Raw genomic sequence first — 27,602 nt, 5'->3', positions numbered from 1 at the left:
TTTCTTTTTTTTTTTTTTTTACTTACTGTGTTGAATGTTTATGCCTGAGACATTAGTTGCCTAGGTATTACTAAGGATTGTGTAGACAGCCACAGACAAATTTGAGTCCTGGAATCTGTTGGAGTGGCTTAGAGCTCTGCCTATTTAGTCTCGTCAGGAAGACCAAGAGTTGATTTGCTTAATATACAGTACTTTCATGGTAATACTGTATTGGTCGCACACATACACAAAATTAAATTGAATGGCATAAGAGAATGTGTGGCAAAGTGGTGAACAGCTCAGCCATCTGGAAATTGAGGCTAAGCCAAGCTCAAATGAGAAACTTTGCTTATGCTTTGAAATGGTCGTATATTGGAAAAGAAAAACCTCCTAAGGAATGACTCTTCATATACTCTTCCTTAAGACAAGACTGAATAACTTTTCAAAAGATGCATTATAGCCAACTATTTAGTTAAATAGGTAGTTATTTAGTTCTGTGCAGGATTCCTAAGTGAAATTAACAGGTTAGTGATAGGTAGGAGATTAGAACAAGTGATTGTAATACTCCTTGCTTGTCTTAAACTCTGTGAATCTATAACAGGCCAATGTATCACCTGCATGTGCCAGATGAGAGGATACTCAAAACTGTGTCTAGGTCTAGGCCAACAGTCATAAAAACTCCTAGGAACCCGCCATCATATCCTGTGGACCTCCTTCCACATGTACCTATACGCTTCCCATAGTGGAAAGCAACATTCCCAGTACTCTTAGGTGATGATGCCTAGTATAGAAGTTGATTATCACCTTCTCCTTAAAACGGCTGTTTTGTTGTTGCCCTTGTTGATGAGAAGAGGACATAGTACCACTTCTCTTGTTGTTGTGTATAGTGAGTGGTAGGAAACATCCTGATGATCAGATGCTTTGGAGGATCATCATGGAAGAAGCTGACTAGCACCTCCTGTTCCAAAGGCTGAGTCTCTTTTGTAGTTTCTGAGTAGTTCAAAACTGCCATCCACCTGTTCTGTCTGCCAGTCAAGATGGTCATGTTCTCAACTTTCCGTTTTATGGTCAGGGAAGTACATGAGAATTTGGACTGTGAAGAAAATTAGTACCTGCAACTGCATGGCACCAAGATGTGGTTACAAGTTGGGTTTCAGTTTCATATTTCTTATTCTGCGTAACTATTTGGACTTGCTATGGCATTTTGGTCAGTGTTTTTCCTTCATGAAATCCATATGCTGATATCTTCTTACCTAAAAAATGTATCTTGATGTAAGTTCCCCAAATATCCAGTGCTTCCCTCACTCCCAACTTTTAAAGGAAATACAGCTCGAGTATGTATGTGGGCTGAGCAGTGGTGTTTGGAAGACTGGGAATCATGGGGAAACGAAATGGGATTATGTGCATATTGCCCATTGCTTTCATTATTTCAGCTGAAGTTTGCTGTGCAGTATCTCTAACAGTTGGGTGACTTCAGTGAGGCACCTGAAACTAGAAACCACATTTAAATTGAATCCTTAATAAACACCAGATAAATAACATTAGTATGAGGGATTAAAGGAAGAGTATTGTAGGAATTTAAGGTCATGAGGTTGATGGCTCTTCTTACAATGTTCTTTTGAACATGTGACTAAATCCCACTGTTTACCCTGCAGTATTACTTACTCTGCCGTGCCAAGGCAGTTGTCAGTTTTGGAAGAGGTAGCAGTTTCACATATGTACCATATTTTAAGTATGATTGATTGGTTTAAAGTAATGAGAGTTTTAGATACAGCTACGTAATTCTGTTAACTAATAAATATACCTAGCACTAACCTCATTGTGGCTGCTTGGGAATATCTGCAGACACAGTGTGAAGGATTCCCCAGGATTTTTACTTCTTTTTTTTTTTTCCATGCTAAATGTTAATGCCGGGGTCCTTCTTCCTCTGGTGAAGGTAGAAGTGGTATTGTTCCTCTGTTTCTAGGGCATCAATGTGATGTCTGTACATTTCTACCCCAAAATTCACACCCCGGCTTCACCCAGTGGATACTGAAATAAATTATTTAGACTTATTTTTGAAAGTTCCCTCTGGCCATATAAAGTAGGTTCAATTGGAAAGTGTTTTCCTTGATCAAATTTTTCTACTAGCATTTAATTCATAATTTTTGTGCTGATTGCACTTGGATAGGACATATCCTTCCAAGTATTTTTTTTGTGTTAAGATCTTTAAAACATATCTGTTTAACAAATGTCCAATGAACATGTTCTTTGCTGCTCCTGTGGCAGAGCAACATTGTGATGTTTCTACAGAAAGGCAGACTGCAAGCAATTTGGACCTGAGAAGCGGTTAGCAATGTGTGGCACACAAGCCAGGGGCTCTGCTGTGAATTCCTCTACAAATCTGTTATGTGATCCTGAGGAAGTCACATTGCCTGTCCATGCCTGCCTCTTCCCCATGTCTCATCTGCTGACAGTACTCTACTTAACGTGTTTCCTTTGAAACGTAGTAAATATAGCATTTTAGAGTCCAAGACTGTAAATCTTTCGAGTCAGTTTACAGATACACCATTCTAGTTGGATTGGATAAAACGCACAAAGAAGAATTTGGTCTTCACCGGTTGGTGCAATACATCCTGAGCTAGACTTTCACAGGTATTGCCTTCTGCGCAAACAAGCTACAGACATATAATCCTATGAGGGTATTTGCTCAACAATGTGCAAAAAATCCTGCTCCCTGTTTACAGGAATGGAGTTAAGCATGTCTTGTTCAAGAGTAGCAAGCACATTTAAACTGACAGTTGCAGATTAGCAATATAAAATGTTGCATCTTACAGGAAAAAAAAAAAACAAACATCAAAACACAAAACTCCCACATTCGATGGTGATACCACACACCAAAATATTTCTTAGCAGGTTACTGACCAATTCCGCTTAGCAAGTCAATTTAAAAGTACTGTTTGTTTATACCTTCCATTTGTCTGCATGGTAGGAGGCAATAACAGTTTCATTTTGACTGACTACACCATATACTTTGTGCTGCAAAGAAGCAATTGTTCAAGTTGATAAATTTCTCTCTCAAAAACAAAACAAAACAAAACAAAAAAAACTGCTACTGAGTGCTACTTCAAAAATGCAGAACATTGCTTTTCCTCAAGTTTAGTTATAGACACTGTTTATCTGCTTAGATCTCCCCAAAGCCAATCTTTCCTAATAATATATAAAAATTCTGCTCAGTATGCATGTCCTACACTTACATCTGTAAACGTGAATGCAAAGACCTGTCTTCCTTGTGTAAGCTGACATGAAACATGGTCACCAGCATACCTATATGACAGCAGTCTGTGCAACGGAGGCAAAGGAGTGATAGCTGTCTTGCTTCCCTTGTAAATCCTCAGCTGAGGTGGCATGCACTATGTAAATCTTTATCTAGATCATATATGCAGACTCTACCAGAGAGAGCACAAAGAACTACATCTACAAAATGTATCTTACAGGGATTTCAGTGGGGAAGGAAAGACATGAATAGTTTAGTAGGTCTGTAATCAAATATATGGCAATTCGGATGTTTTTCAAGCGGTGCTGTAGTATTTGCTTCCTTTTAAAAACGTAGCTGGATCGTGTCCATGCCCATCTTTCGGACACAGCACTGTCCTGTTGAGCATCACAGACTGTCCTAACAAGGTCCCAATGCACAGCTCCTGTTTCACTAGGCTCTGCCATGCCATAACAGGTGATGGACTCTTCTGGCTGTGATATCTTCTGTCTTCTAATCAGTGCTGTACCACTAAAAGAAATACAAAAAGAAATACAATTTTCTTAGGGAGGAAGAGAGTGAGCGAGGAGCTCTCTCTATATCTCAATGATGCTAGCATGCATGCAGGAATGCAGACACCTGGATTTGGTCCACACTCTCCTTTTTGTGGTATCCCATATACTACAACTGGCCCAATAGCTAACAGAGAAGAGGGAATCTCTTTGCAGATATCAGATCCCACTTTTAGAAATTAGCATCAAGTCTTATTTCTGCGCCAAGCAGCTCCTGAATAGGAGAAGCAGTTATCTCGCCACTCCCAGCTGTAGATCTCATATTCTGAAACTAAGTACAGATTTCTTTAATGGTCTCTTTAAATGCAAAAGCCAACTGCTGGATCTCCTGCAAAGTTTTTGATAGGTCAAATTTAATTTTCCAGGTGGGATTTGGCCAAGACGTGTAAACTACTGTCTACAAAGCATTGAAAGCTTTAAGACTTTAAAACGCCCTTTAAATAGTATCTATAAAGCTCTATTTTTGTCTCAGATAAATATCTGTGCATGGTGTCGCTACCATTTAGCAGCAGTGGTTAAGTACTGTCTCGGAAATTTTACTGTTGCATCATCTCAACTCAGCTGCAACATCAGGTTAAACGAGGAGGAAAGCAAAGCTTCCTGTACATTTTCTGCAGCTAATACTTTATTAGCATTACAAGGATGAAATAAACAGGGGTGGGGGGTGGGTGTCAGAAATAAGTATAGCTGTAAGCCTGTTTTCTGTGTGCATTTTTATAGAGATCACCCACCACGCTGTAGCCTGCGTATGGCTTAGTAATAGCCTCTTCTGTGCTGTGCTGGCCACGGCTCATCACTTGCTGCACACTTGGTGTTAAAGGCTGGGCCCTGCTTCATTACAGAGTGTCTTAACCTTGCTTTGCCCTTCTATCCAACAACAGCTGCTTTGTTTCCTTTTGCTAGCAGTCAAACATCACAAATTCCTTCTCTGTAAAGCCATTAAAAGAGAACCAACACCACCCCAAGTGGTTTCAGAACTAACTGATTTAGATGCTGGAGTCTGTTGCAAGGCCAAAAATAACTCCCCATTTCTTTCTCCTTCATTGGTGAAAGGAGGAGAGAAAGTGGCCAATGACAGAGACACAAATTCCCCGTAGGCATCAGAGACAAATCTATTTCATAGCAGGAGGAAAAAAAAATAATAATGCTCTTGAAAAATGTTTCTTTGCTCGGGCCAATAGATACAGAACTGCTGCATGTAATTTTGCTGAACTGATGGTATCACTTGAATGGCTCACGGACTACACAAAATGCATTACATAATTGTATTTTTAAACACTGTCCCCAGCTGTGCTGATGCACATAAAAGCTGTGTTTACAAAGGACTCTGCACATGTAATTATTTTGTGGCACTAGCTCCGTGCATTTCCTTGATGGATGCTCCGTGGTGCATAAAATTGTAGCTTTTATCAAAGATTCTTGAATACATTCTTCGGCTGTTTCAGCTTTAAACACCCCGTTGTCCTTGCTTGGGTGCACAGGACTGATGCCTGGGAGGGCTAAATTACAGCACCTGAGGGAACACCTTCCTGTCCTCCGGGAGCAGCCGGGGGGAGCGCGGTGAGTGTTGGAGGTAGGGCACCTGGGTCGCTGGGAGCGTGCCCTGCAGCAGAGCTGGCTGCTCCTCCTGGGGATGGAGCACCAGCTCCACTCCGATTCGGCCTGCACCTCTTCATCCTGGCCTCATTAATGCTGCACCCACCCAGCCACTTTGCAGCACGGGGAGGCTAGGCTGCAGGTGCAAAGTCAAACAGTGTGTGGCCCAGGATATCAGGCGGCTCAAAGCAGCTTTGATTTGTAGTCCGTCCTGTCTCTATACAGCGAGCTCCCAGCATTTCACTTTGAGAGCTTCCTCAACTGTTCTCCACCCGATTGTGGAAGACTGAGCATTTCTTCATCCGTACAACGCAGTAGCTGATGTGTAGGACCCAGCAAAGGGGACAGGGGGACGTTTATCTTAGGTCTGTTCCAGTATTCTTGAGTATTAATATCACTGTGAAAACCTAGATGCTGGAAGGATGGGTACACATCACGGTCCAAGAGATTTGCCTGCCAAGCAGTAATGCTTGGAAATAAATAAAGACAAAAAGTAATACCACATCCTGAGCATCAGTTTCAAAGTGATGGAATAGTAGCGTGGCTGGTAGCTACCTTTTTATTACTATTACTGCAAAGAACTGGCGGATTTTTCTTGTCAATAAGCAAATTGGTTTGGCACCGTACCTCTCATCCCTGGCTAGCCTTAGATACGAGACTCCACAAAGGAAATGCTGATTTTGTTGTGAGCCAGCTCTAATGGCAGGTGCTTGGTTGGAAGTCAGGTCTGCTTGCTGGTAGCAGGTAGTTTGAATTCCTCTGCCCCCATTCCTTGCCCTTTTCAGTTCTGCGTGGGCTTGTGGGAGCTGGATGCCCGTGCTTTCCAAAGGACAGTTGCACAACATAAAGTAGTCATTGCTCACTGCCAGTGGCGAATGAATTATTCCACAGCAAATGGCCAGACTGCTGGTAAACCAAATTTTCCACCCTCACATGAATGTGGTCTTTTCCCGTCATGGAAACTGTTCAGCTACGGATGTCCTCAGCATTCCCTCTGTCTGGCATGTGAAGTTTACATACCAGCTTCAAAGCTGCTGTTGCATTTTGCACCAAAGGGTCAGGCAACGGGAGAAGAATCTTTGGAGTGGAAAAAATGTGGAACTGCAAAAGTTTATTGTATGTTCATTTGCATAGTCTGCCTTCGCGATAAATCACATCTCTAAGTACACTGGTACTTAAAAAAGAGTCCTCGGATAACCTGCTCGGAGTCTGAGCCACCAGAGGTGCTACTTCTTTTGAAAGCAGGCAAAGCTACCAGGAACAGTGCAAGGGAAACACTTCTGGAGTAAGCACCCCTTTGTATTGTTTGTATGTCTGCACATCCTGCTTCTGGATCGCAAGTTTTTATTTTATTAGAGGATAAAATGTCTTGTACATATGACAACAGGGTGCATTTTTCACCAGGTAAGGCATATTTCTTACTAAAGCATGAGAGTATTATTTTCTAAACGGGCTTATTTCCTTCTACTCCCTTTATCTTCCTCTAGAGAGCCTCGCTGAGAGTCTATCAGCCATCTAGGTCAAATATGTTTTTCAAATATGTGATCATCTAATACAAATCAGCATAATTCCATTTGCCTTCACAGAGCTATGACTTAAGCCAGTGGAGGATCTAACTCCTTGGTACTTTATGTAACATAGATAAACCCCAAAATTTGTGATCAGAGAAGAAACATTTCTAGGTATAACATGCTTATATCGTTACTCCGCCACACTAGCTGCAGTTCCTTGCTGCAGAGACTTGTGCAAGATGCCTGGGTTTATCTTCAGGGTATTTGGAGATAATAGTTGCCTGTCTTTTGCAAAATGTTATTGCTACATCCAGGCAAGAGTAAGAATCCCCACTGAAGTTAACACGAGTTTCACGGTTTAGCAGGAAGAAAACAGACGTCTTTAGACTGCTGTTTGAACCCTGACCATTGCCCTTTTGTAGCTCTGAGTCACCAGAGGCTTCTGTTTCCAAAAGCAAGATAATGTTTTGAGAAGTCAAAGTTCAGTGTAAATGATGTCAGGGCTATAGGGGCTGAGGTCTCATCTTTGCTGCAGCGAGGCCCTCTAGGAAATGTCCGATAAAGCCAAGAAGGAAATGGGACTTACTTTACAGATTTCTGGAGTGCTGTAATTCGATTCCAGCTATCCTGCTAACTGAGAGAGGCATTTTCTTTTTTAACTTCACAAAGCTCTATCACTATATTATCTGAGCAGCTAAGTACTCAGATTATGTAAGTCGAACATAATGGGATGTCTGCAAAACTTTGCTGCTTACAGCCTTGGAAATTTCTGCATTGCTATTTAACAGTGACTCAGCTGCAGATCTCCCATATGATCTGGGAGAACGCGTGCTGGGGTGGGATTTCCATCCTCCGAAGGAGCGTAGCGTGGTCCTCAGAGATGACCACGGCTGTGGCCCTGGTCTCCTCCTGTGCTCTGTGAAATCTCTGACTGCTGATCAGCGGATGCTCGCTATCACGCATTTCGGTTCTGGCCTTCTAGGAACGTTTACCTTGTGTTTTCAGAGCAATCCACCTCCTGATTTACACAGCAGGAGAATTTGCCTGTTGCACCAGATAGCAACCTCAACATGTATTTCCAAAGTCTTCTGGAGGATATTTTTGGCCCCATAGGTGGCACTTTAAGAAAAAATTTGACTAAGTGCTATTTTATGACGTGTAGGTTCATAGTGCACTGCTAACCATATGCCCAAGCATAGTACATGCAGCTACATGGCAAGGTTTTCTGCCCAGTGGGAGTGAAAAACATGCATTTTGAATAGATGTGCATTGGAGAAAAAAAGTGTTAAACTTCAAAGGCACAAGCTTGGGACCTTTATTTGTCTTCTTTGTTCTCTGTTGGTCTTGAATGAGGTTCATCACCATATCCAGTGGACTTTAATTGTGATAACCTGGGCTCAGAAGAGCTGCCTGCACTTTGCTGTGTAGATGGCAGCGAGGAGATAAAATGCAGAGGAGCTGGTTTGGCCTGGCCACCGCAGGCTGCATCGCAGAGCGACTGGCAGGTCTCTGAGAAGTGTTACTGATAGTCAGATTTTATCTTGGTATTGGCAAGAGCTTGAGAAACTGGATGGCTCAAGGAATGACTGACGAGGGCTTTATGATGAAACTTTTGCCTAAACCATGTCAGCTGTGACTGAAAATTATAATTGAGGGGTTATTTGAGAGTCTAGGGTGAGTGAGCAGGTGCCCCGAGTCCAGCTTGTTGTAGAGATGTCTTCAATGTAAAATCCACTGACTCAGTTTGCAGCATTTAATGTCGGTACGGAAAACCACAAACGGTGATGTGGCACGGTGATGAACTACGCTCTTACCCCTTAAGTGGCTCCCCCGATTTAGAGCTCGGGCATTTAATGAGGCAGATGATATTGCCGTTACTTTGTGTTTTTCTCCTCTGTAGATAAATCATTCCAGTTAGATGTATACACACAGCTGTGTTTTGTGTGCTCACGCAGAAACGCAAACTCCAGTTCTCTCAGAAGCAATCCCAGCGGCTCAACTGGGACTGCATTATTAACAGAGGCCTAATAATATTTAGGTGGGCCTCCCATGCAAATGTCATGAGGATTCCCCCTACGTGATTCTCATTTATGACTACCAAAATATCCTCCTTACGCTGCTTGGTTCCTGTCCCTGGGATTTATGATGCTTCGGGGGTGTCTTTGCTTTTCTTGTGACACCGGTAGCACCTGTACAATCCCAAATCATTGGTTACTCACTTAAGTCAATGCGGAGGTTTCTCCTACTGCGCTGACTCAGTAGCACTCCATGAAATTTACCTACTGCCTTATTCTGCCAATGGTCACGTCCTATTTTTTGTAAAGCGATGTCCGATTTCCCCATCTCTGCCACAAAATGATTTCCCGTGAAAAAGAACAAGCTCCACCTTTAGGGCAGGGTTGCAAATGCAGCAGGATGTACTCGGGGGTAGGAAGGGGACATTTGCCAGCTTTGTTCTAGGGAGTCAGGAGCCAAGATGGGGACTGGGGCAGTCAGAGTTTCAGCCTTGGCTCTGGTAACGATTTTCTGCATGGCCTCTTGTAGGCTCTTTCGTGTCTCCACCTCGTTTTGCCCAAGCCTAAAATGGAGCTCAAAATCGTCACTTTTCTAACACCTCCCCCTCCCCACACACACAGAGTTGTGAGCAGGTTTAATGTTTATCTCAGAGGCTTTGAACAGCATCATCCATCCAGGGAATGCATGCAGGCATTCAGACCCCAGAATGAGCTTTATAAAATCATCAGGAAATAAAATGGCATCTATATTAATCATAAATCTGGGATTGGAACAGAATACTTGGTTAACAAACCTGCAAAACAAGCTTTGTTTCATTGGCTTGAGCTGCTTTACAGCTCTGTTTGTGTATGTGGAAGTGATGTTCAGTCTTTTTAAATGAGTCACAGGACTGGAAGAACAAAAATATTGGATGGTAACATATAGCAGCAAAACAATTACTCTTTTCATTCTGACAAGCACAATAACCAGAATAGCTAGTTAGAGCTAAAGGTCTAGGCAGATAGTTTCTTTCAGTGTACCGGGGATTTTAGATCTGCTCGCAAGACAGGGAAACAGAACTGAAATGTTATAACAATAAAAGACAACGTTAGATCAAACAACAAAAACAAGCATGCCCGTTAGGATACAGGTATTTACAGGTAGGAAGGCTCTCCTGGTCAGTGGCTCCATGCAGTATGCTCACACAGCACAGCCTCGTCTAGCAGCTTTCTGTACCTTTATCCGGAGGAGAGTCCTTTCCACCCTGCTTGCTGCATTGCACCACTGATTTAGTGAAGACATCATCCTCATAAGGATGCTCTTCTAACTCACCTCTGAAATCCGCTTGCTTTTCTCCTCTGACAATTAGGTTTAAATGTGCTGCAGCAAAGTACTCATCCTTAGCAGTCGTATAGCTTTTTAAGTGATAAACTGCATTAGCAAATTCCTTATTAGATGATCTATCAAATGAGGTCATACATAATTTTAGCAGTCTCATCTTGATTTATAACATGATCGCAGCAGATTACGCATACACAAACCAGCACGCTGGCTGTCAAAGTCAGGTATTGTCACCCTGCTAAAAAAAGCAGTTTCCAGGCCAGCCCAGTGGCCTACTGGTAGCACTCCCTATTGCCAGGGCGAGACCCGGTTTGCCTTACAGCCCTCGAGCTCACCCCCAGCTCTCGTTTGGACTGACAGGAGTCAGAGGCAGGAGCCTAAAGCCTTGCTTGGCACCTCGGTGCAGCAATCCTTCCTGGCGTTTCTTCTGATGGCTTTTCCATGCTCCCCTTAGCAGGGGCATGGGCACTCCGAAGAGCAAGCTTCTGTATGGGCCTGTGGGGTGCTGACATGCTCCCTGCACACCTTCTGTTTCCTCGAGGGAATAAAAGGTTGGCAGGAGCATCAGGCAGTGCTGTGCATGGAGGTATCGAAGGCTGTGCCCTGGTGCAGGCTGCTTGCACTGCTGAAGGCTTGGTCAAGGAGGCAGTGCTCCAGCTGTGGCGCAAAGCCGTGCCACCAGTCTCATGAGAGGCCCAAGGTACGAAATTTGGGGAAATTAGAGGGTGTTTCGGGCACAAATGCTGTTTCTGAATGGCACTTTGCTGCTGCTGTAGTGCCTCTGTCACTGCAATTAAATTGCTCCTGGGATCAGGAAGGGACGTGATCCCTATCCCCCCCAGCTTCAAACTTCTTCTGCAAACATTATTTCATCCCCGGAGATTTATCTGTAACTGCCATAGGGGGGAGCTGCAATAAATTATCTGGTCTTGCCTTTCCCTTCACCTGCTCTCACCTCACGTTGGTATTTCTAGGGTCTGAGCGGCGCGAAGTGTCGAGAGTGCATGTCATCTGTGTGTCTCTGAATAACTTATGTCTCTCCCACTGTTCTTATGGCCAAACCCTGCCCAGGAAGGACAAAGCAGGATGGAACAAGATTTATTCCTCGACATTGTAGGTATCTACCCTTAAGCTGTAAAATAAAAGCTGAATGAGAAACCACATAAACATTTCCTCGGGAGATATGAAATAGTAGAGGCCTAATTATCACTGCAAGGGAACTTCTTGCAGCTCCTAATAGGGAGACCTCTACGTTGTTTATGCAAGAATATTCCTGGAGTGAGAGGCTGGAAGGAATCAAAGTAGTTCATCAAAATGAGTAAGCAAGGGGAATGCTCGCAGTGGATGGCACTGCTGTTTTGCACACCCTAAGGTAATTTTACCTAATCCTACTGAATGAGTTTTTCATGCATATGTATATAGGAATGTTTATATGTATGCATATCTGTCACGAGTAAAATCTGTTCCATCCTCAGTTGTCATGCTGCGTGTGGCAGATTGCAGCAGGGCTTGGGGAGAGAAATTAAAGACCCAGATGAAGACCAGAACATTGGACATCCCTCCGGAGCCCCTGAGCCAAAGCTGCAGCTCCTCCCCACGCCGGTGCAAACGCGGGGCAGCAAGGACCTGTTCCTGAGCAGCACTGACCAACACCTGAGCTGCAAGGTCCCCATCGGTATGGTGGGCACTGGGCAGTCTGGGGGGGGGAAAAGGACCCATTTCCCTGCCCCGCTCCCTGGCAGGCGAGGGGGGGACACCTCCCCGTCTCCCTGCGTGGCTGCCGCGTGCCCCCCAGGCTCTGGGCAGCGATGGGGGCCCCCCAGCAGCGAGCAGCCCCGGGTTGGATGCTCCATCAGAAGACCTGCCTCTGCAGAGGTGCTCGCAGCCATTGGCACGGGCGCTGCGGAGCCGGTTGCCTGGCAGCACGCGCGTCCTCTTCCCCATGACGAGCAGAGCATCGTCTCCACCGACCCGGACCACTTCCCCGACTTCACAGCTCTGCCCAGGCTGGAGAGACACCGCTGCCGAGCATGGTTCACCAAAACGGACTGAGCTGGCCCCGCGGAGACCCCCGCACCGAGGCACTGCCCCGCAGGTGAATTCATCCCGAATGCCGCTGTGCTCGGCGGGGATCAGCGCTAAGAGAAGGAGCTGTCTCAAAGAAACACATGCTAATCAGTGTGCATGAATATGTAGATCTCTGCAAAACTATCAGAGCAAAAGTAGCTGTGAAGCTAAGCCCAAGGTCTGCCTTCTTGTGCCTGGGTCTTCGGTTCCTGTTGAACACCAGCTAAAGATGTTTGTCGTGCCAAAAGAAGGCAAATCGCTGTATCAGAGAGCACAGAGCTGCTCTGGATCTCTGTGGCTTAAAAACCGTGTGCAATGTGTTTATCTGCTCCCAGCTTGGCACTCGGCCTCTGAGGATGCCACGAATACGATTTGTGTGCTGTAGTAACTCAGATGCTGAACATGACTATCACAGGATTATGAACATCAGAGCCATAAAAATTATGACCTTCAGAAACATCCATCTTTCTTAAAAGAAAGCAAGCCCGTATGAGTCAGACTTGTTACCCCCTGGCAGCAGATGAGAGCTGTCTTTTTGGGAGACGTGGAGGACGGGAGGAACAAGGAAGGAGCCTGATACATGTCACTCCGCTGGGGTGCAGCAGGGCTGGGCGCGCAGGCTGGGAAGGGCAAGGGGGGACCTGCAGCCCCACACAGATGTGGTGGGCACGCCGTGGTGCTCGTGCTGTACAGGGAGCACTCAGGAGGAGCTAGCTGGCTGCCCGGGGGCTGGGGAGTATGGCAGGGATGTCGATTTGTTTTACATGGGCTCTGGGAGATGCTGGGCTGCAGCAGAATAGCAGGATGGCTGAAGTGGGAAGGGCCCTCTGGAGGCCACCCCATCCAACCCCTGCTCAAGCAGGGCCACCTACGGCAGGTTGCTCAGGACCACGTCCAAGCAGCTTTGGAAGATCTCCCAGGGGGGTGATTCCGCAACCTCTCTGGGCTCAGCCACCTGCACAGCAAAGTTGTAGAGGTGCGTCTGCACGGTGAAGAAGCAGCCCCCCTGTTGAAGGTGCAAATGCACCCAGCTGGGGTGAGCTCTGGTGAGCTCCTCACCACCAGAGCTGACCATTGCACTGTAAGGTAGGGTGGGTATCTCCACGCCAGGGTGCAGTTTTTTGTAGAGATATAACATTGTGAGATCCCCTCTTCACGTGTGCAGGAAGGATAAAAACAGTGTGGCCACATAATTGCTTTCTCAATCTTCTCTGAAACAGATTTGTCCCAAGAAGGCTCAGGCTACATGAAAGGAGGCAGGAGCAGCTCTCTTCTGACTGTGACCACTTGCCATGATGTGAGAATGGGCATCGTTTCACCAGGACCTACATCTTCAGCTTCATCCTCTGCAGCATCCCCACCTCAGGTATAGAATCACAGAATCACAGAGTCATAGGATATCCTGAGTTGGAAGGGACACACAGGGGTCATCAAGTTCAACTCCTGGCTCCACACAGAACCACCCAAAAATGAAGCCACATGTCTGAGAGCACTGTCCAAAGGCTTCTTGAACTCTAGCAGGCTGGGTGCCATGCCCACTTGGGAGCATGCCCCCATGCTCCCTGGGGAGCCTGTCCCAGTGCCTGACCACCCTCTGGGTGCAGAACCTTTCCCTAACCCCCAGCCTGACCCTCCCCTGTCCCAGCCCCATGCCGTTCCCTCGGGTCCTGTCGCTGTCCCCAGAGAGCAGAGCTCAGCGCCTGCCCCTCCGCTCCCCTCGTGAGGGAGCTGCAGGCCGCCATGAGGCCTCCCCTCGGCCTGCTCTGCTCTGGGCTGAACAAACCAAGGGGCCTCAGCTGCTCCTCACACGTCTTCCCCTCCAGACCCTTCACCTTCGAAGCCCTACAAAGTGGATAGTGGCAATGGCCCAAGTGAGACAAAGATGGGGCAAACCAAGAGGGTCAGGGACCATTTGCAGGGTATGGTGAGGCAGCAGGGAGGTGCACAGAGGGAGCACTGTGGCTCATCCATCTTCAGGTGAAGAGGGAAACGTTCCTCTGGTGGGAAGGGCACGAGAGGAGCTGTGGCGCAGTGGCAATGGGTACTGCTGCTGAGGCTGGAGGAGGATGAGGAGGAAGGGCTGCTACTGCATTGCCAGCCCCAGCTCTATCACCAAACACGAGCACGAGCTGTCACTGGTGTGGAATGCAGCAGATGGCCAAATTGTTAGATTCTCCCTTGCGAGAGCAAAATGATATACTGTTTTTTAGCATCCTTGCCTGGAGCTGAGTGCTAGCTTCAGATACTACGAAGATATACTGTACAAAGGCACTTTGTGCCAGAAATGTGCTCTAGTGATAATCAGGAGAAAACTGTGCTTCAAGTGACATTTAAAAAAATAATTATTATGGCCTGTTGCTGTTACTCACACATCCCCAAAGCCGATCTGGTAATAGAGCTTTCCAAAGTGTTTTTGCCTGACATGTCATCTGGAGATAATGGATTCATGCTGTTGCTGGATCTCACCTTGCAATCACCAGGTCTATGTAGGCACACCATTTTTTCCCCTCTTTTGGGGGGAAAGAAATTCTTTTCTCCTTTCAATGTTTCTCATGCCATTTTGGCTGGTTTTGTGCTGATTCTTGGCTCATCCATTTGCTGGAGAAAACAGGCCTGACTGTCACAGAGCTGGCTATGAAGGTGGTGGGATCATGATCCCACCTCTCCTTGCATGAAGCCTCAGCACCTGGAGCAGCTGAGTGCTTTGCGAAACCCAAGCCTGCCTGCAGATGCTGCAGAGCTCACCCACATTGTGCTAACTTCAGGTGCTTGAAACTTTATATTGAAGGTGCAGGGTTGTTAGCAGTGAGTCATTAGGGCAGGTGTGCTTTGCCAGCTCCAGCTCTGAGCTGATGATAAGGGGGAGGCTTTCAGAGAGAGCTTTGGTAATGACCTGAGCAGGAGAGAAAACTCAAAGTGACTTGAAAGTCTGCTTATTATTCCTTATCAATACATGCAAAACCCAGGGCAAGGATCAGTGTGGTCTGCAATCAAGTGAATGCTCTGCTTGTAGAAAAGGACCGTTTTCTTGTTGATATCTTTTGCAGTTCACTGGATATGTTTTTTAAGGACTTCTGGCTGCTGAGTATATGGCGTGCTCTCTTCCTGTTAATCCTTTAAAATTGGTTGTGGTTTCTTATTGTTTTATGAAAGGGCTTTCATGGATTATCTGTAAGCTTTGTCTCCTAAGGTATTAGGATGTGTTAAATCTTCTTTAAAATCCACCTTTCCCTTACTATCCATCTTCAGAAGACTCCTCCCGTGCCACACCTGCTCATGCTGCAGCAGCCCGTCCTCCCTCTCCTCCTCATGCTTTCTTCCACCCGGTTTGCTCAGAAGTATCCTGCTAAACACCCCACAGCTGTGATGCACCATCCCATCTCTCATATCCCAACCATGTCACATCTCCCTCAGCCTCCAGTGAAACTTCCCTGTCTTCCCCTCCAAGGCCCTCAGCAACTTTATCTTTGATCTCGCTCCTCCCGCTCCTTTTCCTGTATGTTTTTCAGTCATCCCTCCTTCCTACTTATTTTGTCTTGCTCTTAGATAGTTCCATGTTGCTTTCGTTTTCGTGCTCCACTGACACCTGGGTCTCCATCTCCATTTTCCTCTAGCCAAACATTCTCTCCCTCACTCTTTTGAATCTGACTTGAATCCCTGTCTTTGTCTCCCCGACTAGCAGTAACACCCTGCATGCACTTGCGCAGAGGTGCCTGAGCTGCCATCCCACGTGATGTTTCTGGGGTGCACGTTCTTCAACCCAGGGATTTGTGGTTCTCCAGTGGTGCACGCCCCACAGACACAAATGGGTCTGTTGAAGAGCAGCAGCTGCTGGTAAGTGACCATGTGTTATTAATCCTGTTGCTTATGTGACACAACAAAAACTCTAAACTTTCTCCAGCCAGGTAACAAGAGGAATCTTTTCTACATTGATGTGAAGGCACACTTTGGCTAGGTAAAGACATTAAAACATGCATTATTTATAGAGACTTAAAGTTCCTATAGCCACCAAAGCTGTTTGAGGAATATAAATAAGCAGCAGGCTATTGGAATAGGGTTTGGGCCTCACTTTCCTCTTCTGTCTTGCACTGTCATGTCACCCCTGGTTGCATTCAAGTTGCCTTTAGCATCTCTACATTCCTGCATATGATAAACAATAGGGAATAGCTCCCATACAGCAGAGGGAATATAGCAGCAAGTGTCTCACATCCATTTTTCAACTGTCATCGAATAGCTTTTATTCATGGCATAGCACAAGTGTCAGCCAACTGGCAAAGGCAGCCTATATTAAAAATGCTGGGGATTATTCATGTCAACAGGCACAAGGGAGCTTTTCTCAGTCAGTGGATCTGCAGTAGCAGTGGTATGAAAATGCAGCAGGTCCTCCAGAGTAATCTCAAATCTGAATAACTTCATGAGGAAGCCAACAGCTGATGATCACTTCCAAGCACAATTAAAAAATATATATATTGAGCACAATTAGATCAGAGCTTGGATAGGTGAGAGGTTTAACTGTGTGGATAGACAGAAAGAAAAGCTTATACTGTAAGCATGTTATGTAGGAAGATGAAGGTGGTATTTTTATAACAATGCTCAAATTGAAGATGGACTGAAGGCTGTGAGCTGGTGGTGGCTTCTGAAGTTTGCTTCTGATTGCATAATTATCAGGTACATAGGATCTTGGCTGGTTTGATTACAGGCCTTGACTGCACTACTGGGAATGTGATCTCCATTGGCCATGTGATTTGTTTTTTATGGACAAGGTATAATTTAGAAATGGAAAATTCTTTCTCCTTTTAAAAGATTTTTTCTCCTTTTAAAAGATTAAAAAAAAAATGTTTCTCTGAAAATATCTGTTATTAAATTTATGAGAATATTACTAGAAAAAAAAAAGATGGACACAAGAAATAAAACTACTCACCCTAAAAACATCAGGTAAAGTTGGAAAATTATGGAGATTTTAGATGTCTCAGGCTAGCCCTTAAGGGCAATTCCAGCCATTGATTGATTATTCCAGGCCCACTGTATTTGCAGAAGTTCTCTATATTCTGCCATCTCACATTTTTGCATATTTGCTTTCAAAGCATATGGCCTGCTTCTTTTCCCCCTCCATTATTTAGATTCATTTAATTCTCTGAACTTGGTGATGCTATGTGGGTATGAAATCGGGAGCAGTGTAAGTGGAAAATAAAAAGTAAGGCCCATGCAAGTTACCATGAATGAGGTGACCTGATCTGATCTGACACAGATCTGTGTCCCACTTATGCTCTGGGAAATGTTGGATACTGTATTTCAGTAAAAACGTCATTTCTGTACAAATGTGTGATGCAGAAGAAACCCAACCAGCAAAACCTGGCGATGTATCCCATGGCATCTCCATGACAACATATAGATGCACATGCCACATACATCCTTATCGGGAGGAAAACTGCTTTTGCTTTCCCTGCTCTAGAGCTAAAAGGCAGGCCGAGGGGTAGCTGGCTGCAGTGAATGGTGCTGGGATTTAAACGTGGAAACCACAGCTCACGATTTGTACAGGGTAAAGCGGAGGCAGACCAAGGAGCCCCGTCAGAGAGACGAGCCTTGTGCTCCTGTGGAGGCCGCTTGGTCAAACCAAGGCCTGGGTGCTGGCGGGTGTCCAGCGAGGCCAAGAAGCCACACGGAGGGACCTTTGCTGGGCTCTCAAAGTCTTCCTGCAGGGCTGTTGGTGTGACTCGCCGGCAGAGCTAGATAAGAATGGGTGGTAATTTGGGTTAATGAGTTATTCCGAGAGGTCGTTCCCTCTCTACACATGCAGAACAGAAGGGCTGAGCGATCCCACGGAGGGCCCAGTGGCAGCAGCTGCCATCGCCACTCCTTGGGGGTGCAAGGGATGCCAGGGCCTGGTCCGGCAGGCAGAGCGGGCAGCACCCGCAGCCCTCGCTCCATGAGGCTTCTCCTGAATGGATTCCGTGCCCTCGGAGGCAAAGGGTCGGGCTGACACCACGAACAGGAGCCCGCCCCTGGCTCAGCATGCTCATTTAATGCCTCCGTGAGCTGTGTGTTCAACCAAACCGAAAGGGCGTGGCGTCATGTGCCTGCTTCCCAGAGCAGCTGGGAGCAGGGCAGAGTGCAGGGAGCTATCGTGCTGGGTCCATCCCCTTTCGGTGCCCCCACGCACCCCGCAGGCCGGCCGGTGCCATGCTGCCTCCTGCCCTGCATTGCAGGCCCACGGGCACAGGATGGGTGTACCAGCCAGTGTTGCCGAACAGCAGTGCACTCAGTAAATGCCCTCTCCCTGCTGCCTTCCCAACCTGGCCCTTCCTCCGCCTCCCTGCCCACCGGTGTGGCTCGTATCCCCTCCTGGAAGCAGCGGCGGTGCTGTAATTTCACACCCAGCTGGCCATGCGCCGGCTCCTCCACGCGCCGTGCTCCCAGCGTGGCTCTGGCCCTGGCTGCCGCAGGCACCTTTAGCGCAGCTGGTGGGGCTGAATTAGTGTTTGCAGTGCTCAGGAAATGTTCCTGCTATAAACAGGGTGCCCGTAAAGCAAGGCTGGCCTTTCCATCATTGTTTCTGATTTCTGGGCCGGAACATGGGCAGTATTCTGCACTTCTAAGCAAAGCACCTTAAGCAAGTTTACCTCTGCTGCTCAGTTTTCCTTTCTGAGAAATGGAGGTAATGATATTTGTAGAGCACTTTCTCACCTTTTTTTTTTTTTTTTTTGAGATGTGTCACATAAAAGCAGGTTGTTAGCTTTTGTTGGGCTGTAAAAAGTTCTCAGCCTAACAATGGGGCACGCTGTGTTATCAGCAATAATAAAAAGTTACACTGATCTTTAGCATTTAGGGCTAGACCTTTGTTCTGCTTGGTTACTTATAATCTTTACAGTGGTGTGGCTTAGGCTTTTACTTTTACTTTTTTTTTTTTTTTCCACGCTCTCTATGTGTATGTATAGTGTACATATGGTTGACTTTTGCTTGTATTAGGGTCAAAGGTCACTTGTTTTAGCCTACCATACAAATGTCATTTGGCGTCCTTGGAGTGATCAGCCTGTAATCTGTGATTCAGCACATTTCCTCTGAAATAGAAGGAAAATTAGCTTGCCAACAGACATGAAACTGAATAAGAAACCACTGAACCAAAAAGGACAAAAAGAAGGATTATGATCCCTAAGAAATGATCTGCCTGTGCTTCAGCATGTACTCTATGAACATTTTATGCTGACTGACAGTGCTTGTCCATATTTTGTAGATAACTTTTCATTTTTTTAACCATAAAAAATGATTATTTCCCTCTACACAGCCTCTAAAGAAGAAAATAAATTCCATGTTAGTCCATGGGGCAATGAAAAGCTTTGTGCCTCCCAGCTTGGACAGCACAGTGCAAGGATGGCAGTGTTCAGGCATGGACAAGTTCAGGGCAGGTGGCATCTGGGCACAATGTGGCCCAGGGCTGAGGAGCCTTAGGTAGGTTCCTGTTTAACAGCTTTTCCAATCTTATGTCTAGTTATGCACACCAGGAAGCCGTAGACAGAGAAAAAGCCATCACAGATGACATTAGTTCATAGCAGAGATAACAGCATAAGCAGCAAAGTCAATCCCTAGATAGGTCCTCATGGCCTAACAGTCTGAAAAGCAGCATCTGGATACGACAGCAGGGTGTACAAGCTGTGGGGGAGCCCCTGGTGCTGGGTGAACCCATACCCCAGCCCCAGCTTTCAGGCAACCACCTCGGGAAGCAGCAGTAGTGGTGGAGCAGCAATTGAAATGGTGATGATTGAGTTCGAGGGGGTTCAGAAAGTATTCAGCGTATCCTGTGGGCTGGGGCTGGTGTTCCTGATGGATGCCGACCTTTGATGAGAAGAGAATAATTAACCTTTCTTTTGTTTACAGATAACTGAAACAATTAGCACTACACAGGCTCCCCCAAGGCCCTTCAGGAATCTGAATCAAGCAGCAGGATTGTTTGGCTTGCAGCTAGGGTACCAATTAAGGTAGAGATCAACCTGAATGTGGCAATTTTCTTGTGGTGGTATAGAAGAGGGACAGAAACAGGACAGGTAGCCAGGAAGGCTCAGACCTAGCTGGAGGAGCCCCCAGCAGTGTGACCCCAAACAAAAGCTGAGAGAGGGATTTTTGGGTACAGCGCTTTCAAGCAAAAGACTTCAAAAGGCAAGCAAAACTCCCAATTCTTTTTTGACCTTTGTTTTAAACGTTCAAGGAAAAAGGGCTCTGTGCATTCTTTGTTAATCAAGAACATTGATTTAAAGAATTACCTGGCTCCATCACCATTCTCACGTGAATGGGACCAGCCCCAAATAACTCCAGCCCCAAACTGATCTGGGCAGTGTAACTGATACGGGTGGAAAAGAATAATATTCTACGTATTTCTGAGGAAAAAGTTCTTACTTTATAGACTTCTGTAATAAATATATGCAGGAGTTCAAAGCAGCAAAGAATTGGATAGGTTATTATTCTCCAATCAATTTAATTTTTAAGTCTTAAAGAATGCTAATTTTAAATGAGATATTCTTCTGATAAATTCTACAATTGAGGGGATGTAAATGCACATTTGTAATGAATGCTATTTTTTCATATTTGATTGCAGTAATCCAAATGATCCTATTTAATATCAAGGACAGAGCTGGTATCTATTTTTTGATAACTGCTTTGCATAGCATACTCCGTACAGTTAAAATTTCTGGAGAACTGTCTTAGAGGACAGGACTCTGGTAGTACAGTCCTGGTGGTGGCTGAACAGGCACCTCCTGCAGACGGGGCCACAGGGTGGAAAGTCTCAACATTCGAGTTCTTTGCCAGCAAAGTATTTTGCTCTAATAATCCTTTGCTGCATTGTTCTAATATCAAGCATCACCTGTTCAATTTTCAAAGACTGAGATGTGCTTATTTTACCTGTCTCTCTTTTTTGTTTTCATCCTGTTGTCAGAGCTGGAAGGTCTTGCTCTAGTTGCCAGTCTTCCTGTCCAGTTGTCCCTTCTCCAGCCTGAAAACAATCTTCTTCAGCCTTTCAAGGTATATTTGACTGGCTTTCCATCCTCAAGGTGATGCATTTAAAAAACGCAGTCTTTGGAAAGTGAAAAGCTTTGTTTCTCTGGACTGTGCCTGTGAAATTCCTGGTAAAATAGTATTAGAAGGTTTTGGACTAATGCAACTCTGTGTGATAAAAATCCTTTTAACAAGTTAGCTTTCTATGGTAATTATATGCACTGTAGGTCAATGAGAACGTACAAGAAACATTATTTATATGCATAATATGAATAGTCATCGTTATCAACATTGCAGAATAGGTAAGAAGATAAAAAGCAGATATTGTAGACATGGTGGTAATGGGCTGTTCATAACAGGAATATTTTTATTTAATTCTTTGTGGTGATATGCTACTATTTAAGTTTAGCAGAGTTCCATGTCATATATGGTTTTCTTAAGATTTATAAAAAGATCAAGAACCAGACTTGCAGAAAAGCAGCCAAGCTCAGTGTAGTGCAGATGAGAAACAACATGGTCCTCAGTGACGTTTTCAGGCATCATGAGCTAAAATTCACAGCCAGCCAGAAGTCACTTGGAATTACAGAGCACCTGTATACCTGCTATCTTCATCCACTGCAACGCTTTATTATTAAGCATTATTATTCAGGTACTATGCTGTCTGCAGTTCATAGATACTGAAAGAATTTTAAGGCAGGCATAGTCAAATTTTCAGAGAATAAGAGACTGGGAGCCCAAAACTTCAACTCCTACAGAGACTTGCTTCATGGCTTTGGACAAAATATCCACTCTCCTTTCACTGTCTCTGTAAAAGAGGGCTAATATTTGTGTCTCATGGGATGTTGTGAGATTAATAGTTTTTGGATGCATAAATTGCGTTGAAGATGGAGAGATCCGAGTCTTATTTCACAATAGCCTTGCAATTGCAGCACAAGCAGAGCAGACCCAGCCTCCCCTCAGCTAGGGACAAACAGCTTGGAACTCGGCAAGTACTCTATCCAGCTAGAACAAATACAATTTTGCAGTCCATTGATTTCCATTTACAATGCCAAGTTTTATTTGATTTATTTTTTGAATATCTGTGTGCAACAACACCAACTTCCTCTTTTTATTTTTCCCTCTTTAAATGAAGTGCCACTGGCATGTGATCCTCATTAGCCTAGCAGTATTTTGGTTAAGGTAAAGGATCAGTTGACAAACAAAATGGGATCATTTAAGACAGTTTTGATAATGCAGTCTAAAATTCACTTCTCTTTATTTAACTCTAAGACATATGAGAAGGAATGGGGATTTCTGAGCATATCGGGTGACTACATACCTGCATGGACTATATAAAGGTGCCTTGTGTATGCAGATAGGTCCAGATTAAACAACTGTACCCTAGGTGTTATTTAATGACTTAACGAATAGTGATAGCAAATACATGAATGTCATTTGGGACAAACTCTACCCTCCAGTGTGACTGCCTGCATTTCCCTAGCGCTGCACAGTGACCAGAGGAGCATTGTGCAGCATCAAGCTGGACTCCTCCTGGTGTTGGTATGCATGGCGTGGATCCTGGCATGGGAGCCTCTCCTGGAAGCCTGGTTTGGGGCCATCCCACCACTTGCACAAGCAGCCTTCAGATTCCCCCTGCCAGCCTCCCTTCACCCAACAAGTGGGTCTCTGTCCCTGACAGCAAAGCTCAGCACCCGCCACTGAGCAGACACGCTCGATACTACTGAATGAGGACAGGTATGGGTGTTGTTATCTCACCTGCAGGAACTGGGTTATTGCTGCCACCACGGGGACTAGGAGCAGTGGGGAGGGAGGAGGAAGAGGGAGAGAGCAGCTACTGTTGATACAAGCCATGCACTGATATCCTCCAAACTCTTGGACGCAAAGTAGTTGCTGATAATATAAAGTACGCACAATACCTAGGGGGTGCAAAGATAATCTGACCTGTCAGTGGTGAACTATGGTGAAACTTGCATTGTCATGGCTCACGCCGGTCAGCGCATATGGGTGGATGGGAGGTTGGGCTGTCAGCTTCCGTGAGCCCCCCGCTCCTCGGTGAAAGGGAGCTGGCCACTTTCCCACCAACGGCCCCAGCTCTTTCGGTTACAGTCAGTCAAGTCCAATGACATCAAATATTAATCTGGCACACAACTTGGGCTGTCCGAGTGCATTTTGTAACCAACAGCGTATCCAATCCTTGGGACCTGATGACAATCACTCCTTTGTTGTCACATTGTTCAGTCACTCTAACCCAGATTCTCAGTCAATTCAGAGGAAAGAATGGTGCTTCAGAGGACTGATTATGGCAGAAGTGCTTCAAAAAATGAACAGAGGGAAGGCATGGCTGCGACTCATCACAAAAGATCCTACCATAAAACCTAGAGAATGAACAAGAAGCCTTAGTTGATCTCACAGCAAGAGGCTCTGTTGTTATTTTGCACACAGCTTCTCTGCAGGGCAGCCTTTAGAGCATCCTGAATCTGGTGTTTGGGCTCACAGTTCGCTCAGAGTTCTCTGTACAAGATTACAGCCAGTGAGAGAAAATGATGAACTGCCCCTAAATTATTCAAAGAAAGCAAAGAAATAAAATATAGGCGAAAAAAGAATTCTTCCTAATAATTTGAGCCAAAAGCCAAAGCATATTAGCATATGAGGACTGGAAGATTCAGAGAAATAGCTTGAAGGAAATTGCATGTCTATAGTCTGGGAGGAAAATGTGTGAAATCACTTAATTTAGTAATATACCTGGCATCCTTAACGAAAGGGGAAGTCTCTACACTGTATTGGCACCGCCAATGACTTTATCGTGTGTGGAACAGGTGGCTCAAGGAACAGGTAAGAAATAAAAAGAGTTTTTTAGGTGTTCAGAGGGGTTCTGTCATGGAGGTTTTTTCACAAGGTGTTTCTGAGTGGGGTGGAGTGGGAGAAAGGGTCAGCAGCCTAGCATGATGGCTTGCAGACTCTCTGTTAAATGATGCTGAGAGGCAGGAGCTACCTCGGCTATGGAAAACAGCCTACTTGGGGGTGATTCCTCTAAGAGACCAGCATGAATGCTTTTGGGTGGCTCCCCGTTCCTGGGTAGCTGGTAAGAGCCTTTGATGTTCCCAATGTTGGGGACAGGCCTTGGAGTCCGAGCTGTTTATTTTTAAGAACAAACATTTGGCAAATAAAGAAAAAATAGACCCGGACATGTGGGTAAGTGTGTGTGATGTCACACGGAAAGCTACTTCTGTGGCACTGGAGTGCAAAATCCAAACGCACTGCATTTGGAAAGTATTTACTGCCTGGAAGGCTTGGTAATCTTGTGTCTGCTCCCGCCAGTGTTCAGACACACACATACACGGGCCATCGTAGCAGCTGATCCCCTTGGGGAGGACAAGGAGAAAAAACAGGCACAGGGATGGGCAGGCCACCTCTGAATCCTCGGTATTTTGATCCCAGAGGTTTGCGGTGTAGTAGTCTATGCAGCAGTTATTCTGCAAATGGCGAGCTCTGGTCTAGTGCTGTCAGTCTCACGCCCACGGCTTACGAACACCTACATTCCCTTTAAAAATAAAATCGTAACAGCTCTGAATACAAATGTGCGAAAGCTTTACTATTTAAAGGGATCTTCTGTAGAAACTATGTCAAACGTAGCTCTTTCTAGAATGGCACCCAAGATGACTCTTTCTGCAGATGCTGATTTCTGCGGATGGACTACTCTTTAGGCAAAAGCAGCTCCGAAAAACAGGAAAGGACTGGAAACTGCGCAAGTTTCCAGCTGGAAACCTCAGCAGTTGTCTTGGATGATTGCAGCCTGATGCCTTGAGAGGCCTCTGTGGGCAGCTGAGGCGCGGGGATGGGGATGGTGCGGGCCTACAGCACAGGCAATACGCTGGGTCTGCTGTGCCCCCTCAGAGGCTCAGATGTGCCCTTGACATTTCCTCTCGTGGGTGTGTATTGGCCAGTTTTGGTTGGTATGTGCATGGCTCTCGGCCTCCTGAAGACGTTCGATGCCTTCCACTAAGGAATAATTGTGTTTCATTGGCATGGGCTGCCCAGAGAGGCTGGGGAGACTCCACTTGGGAAGCCTCCTGGGCAACCTGCTCTGGGTGGCCCTGCTTGAGCACGGGTTGGACCCGTTAACCTCCAGAGGTCCCTTCCCACCTCAGCCATCCTGCGATTCCGTATTAAAGGGGGAAAGCAGGACGTTGGAACAGGAGTGAATGCCTCAACACCTGATATCCCCTTTGCCAGGTAAGCTGATAGTACAAATGCGATATTCACCCTGTCGTAAGGCATTAAATATTTCTGCTCTGACTTGCGCCTGTTCCCAGCTATTGTCAGCACAACCATTAGCTGCTTGCATCAAGACATTAAGCCAAATCCTGGCTCCAGTGAGGTCAGTCATAAAACTCAAATTGATTTCAGTGGCACTAGAAATTAGTCTCCCAGACAGTGGTCAGGAGGGAGGTGTTGGAGGGCAGTTTGCTGTCACCTAATGGGATGAGTTTAAGTTAAAGTCACTCATTTGGGGTGGTACACTGAACTTCTGTGTGCGAGTGTGCGCACAGCACAGAGGCATGGCAGTTACGCCACTAAGAGACCCGGTGTTGATAGCTACTAAAAGCGATTTCCAAACTTTCTCATAAATACAGATGACTGTTTCAGGACTGAGGGATGTGGACATCCTGGCTTCCGGCTGTATATGGCTGGTGGTGCCTCATGTATCTCATACAGTTTAGTGCTGATACACTGTTTGTTTAATTACTCAACCAGAAAGAAGCATTAAATGGTGTTTCATAATTCCTTATTGCAATACATGCCTTCCAGTAATTACCTCACGCATTCTCTGATAGTGTAAGAAAAGCCCTCCCCTCCTTATCTCCTGCATGTACGACTACACACCTCTTTAGAACTGGATTTTGTTCTTTATCCTTTTTTTTTCCTTCCAGTTGCATTTAGCCTGATCTCAGGAAGAATGTGCAAATCTCTGTGAATGCCCTTTGATGCGCATTTACATTTCCCCCTCGCTTTTACAAAAAAAAGCACACGGACTACATTGTTTTGATTTCCTATTTGCTTTTCATTTCTCTGTAATATCCAGTTGTGACCACTTTTTTAATATATTATTTTCAGACTCCTTCCATCCTGCACACATATGAGATGAGATGTACTTTCTTCCATCCTGGACCTAAATTTTAAATTAATCATTAACCTGAACTTTTTCCTCTGAGGTTGCACAGGAAAATCTACAGTTCAGTCATGTCTGCTCTCCTGTGGTAAGACAAGGCTTAGATTTGTTATAATCACTAGCAGTAAATACTGTATCCATTTTTAGAGAATTATCCAATCTGCTCGTATTTCCTGATCTTTCTTCTCATTCCTTTGTTATGATATGCATTCTGCCTCTTAATTGTTTCCATGTGAAATGGCCTCAGTCCGAGCAGTTGCAACGAATAGCGTCCACTTCAAAATGTCAGCTTTTTGGTTTCAGCAGATAACCACGGTCTGGTTCCTCTCTGCATGCAGTAGTGCTCTTTAAGGACACGTAACGTCTTCTGCAGTCTTGTTAAGTGAAAAAAAGTAAAGAACATCACAGACAAAAGGCAGCTTAGTAAATGTCATTTCTACCCGTTGCCAGTAATCTTGATCCCATTTTTGATTTCTGCACAGCTGTAACATTTTCCTTGCCTTTCAGTATAGCTAAATAGTATTAGGAACTAACTTGGCATCCCTCACATGGATTGTGTTAAAATGTCCTTTGTTAAATAAGCGGGGTGTCCCTTTTATGTTTGCAGTGTTGAGGCTGCTTTGCTGAAAGCCCCTTCATCGCTGTGGAAAGCTCTGCTGGTTTTGCTGCATTTCCCCTGCTCGGTACAGGGCTGGATGCGCTGAACTGCGAGGTGTGAAGGAGCATCCTGGAAGAGAAGGAAGCTAAATATATTCTGCTACAAGATTTCTTCCATTCCTCTCGCCACCCCCAGATCCCAGAGACTACAATGGCTTATGCAGGGCTTTACATATGCAGCAAATGGCGGGGGAGGAAAATTCCCACAGATGAAGAGCTGTAGCCCAGTACCACCACCTCCACCTACAGCACACAGCCTGCAGTGGTGCTGGGGTGGGGTTTGAGGGAAAGCACTCCAATCCTTGCTTCCAGAGAGAGGTCCTACGCAACTGTATTTAGGAAAGGATGCCTGGCTACCGGGAGACCCTTCCCTATGGCTTTGACATAGCCACCTGGACGAGGTGGGGAGGAGGGGATTTCCTCTTCGACCCCCGTCTTTAGTGCTTCCTTTTCCTTAGCTCTAAGGGACTTGCCAGCCTGTGGGGGTTATTTTC

The 27,602-nt window shown here is 45.5% G+C and overlaps 2 long non-coding RNA genes across 2 annotated transcripts; one reads left to right on the top strand and one right to left on the bottom strand.

Annotated features, from left to right (window-relative positions):
- Positions 1-15,170, bottom strand: LOC308193495. Its single transcript, XR_013949690.1, has 2 exons — positions 14,763-15,170; positions 1-13,657 (listed from the first exon to the last, which is right to left on the bottom strand). It is a non-coding gene; the product is annotated as an uncharacterized lncRNA (long non-coding RNA).
- Positions 13,528-27,602, top strand: LOC308193490. The gene is made up of 3 exons (XR_013949685.1): positions 13,528-13,662; positions 15,976-16,130; positions 20,169-27,602. It is a non-coding gene; the product is annotated as an uncharacterized lncRNA (long non-coding RNA).

The sequence above is a fragment of the Anser brachyrhynchus genome (assembly GCF_964034855.1).
Source record: "Anser brachyrhynchus genome assembly, chromosome: 3".
Lineage (NCBI taxonomy): Eukaryota > Metazoa > Chordata > Aves > Anseriformes > Anatidae > Anser > Anser brachyrhynchus.
Note: the sequence above shows the minus strand (reverse complement) of the source record. Positions and strands in the feature narration are given on the sequence as shown.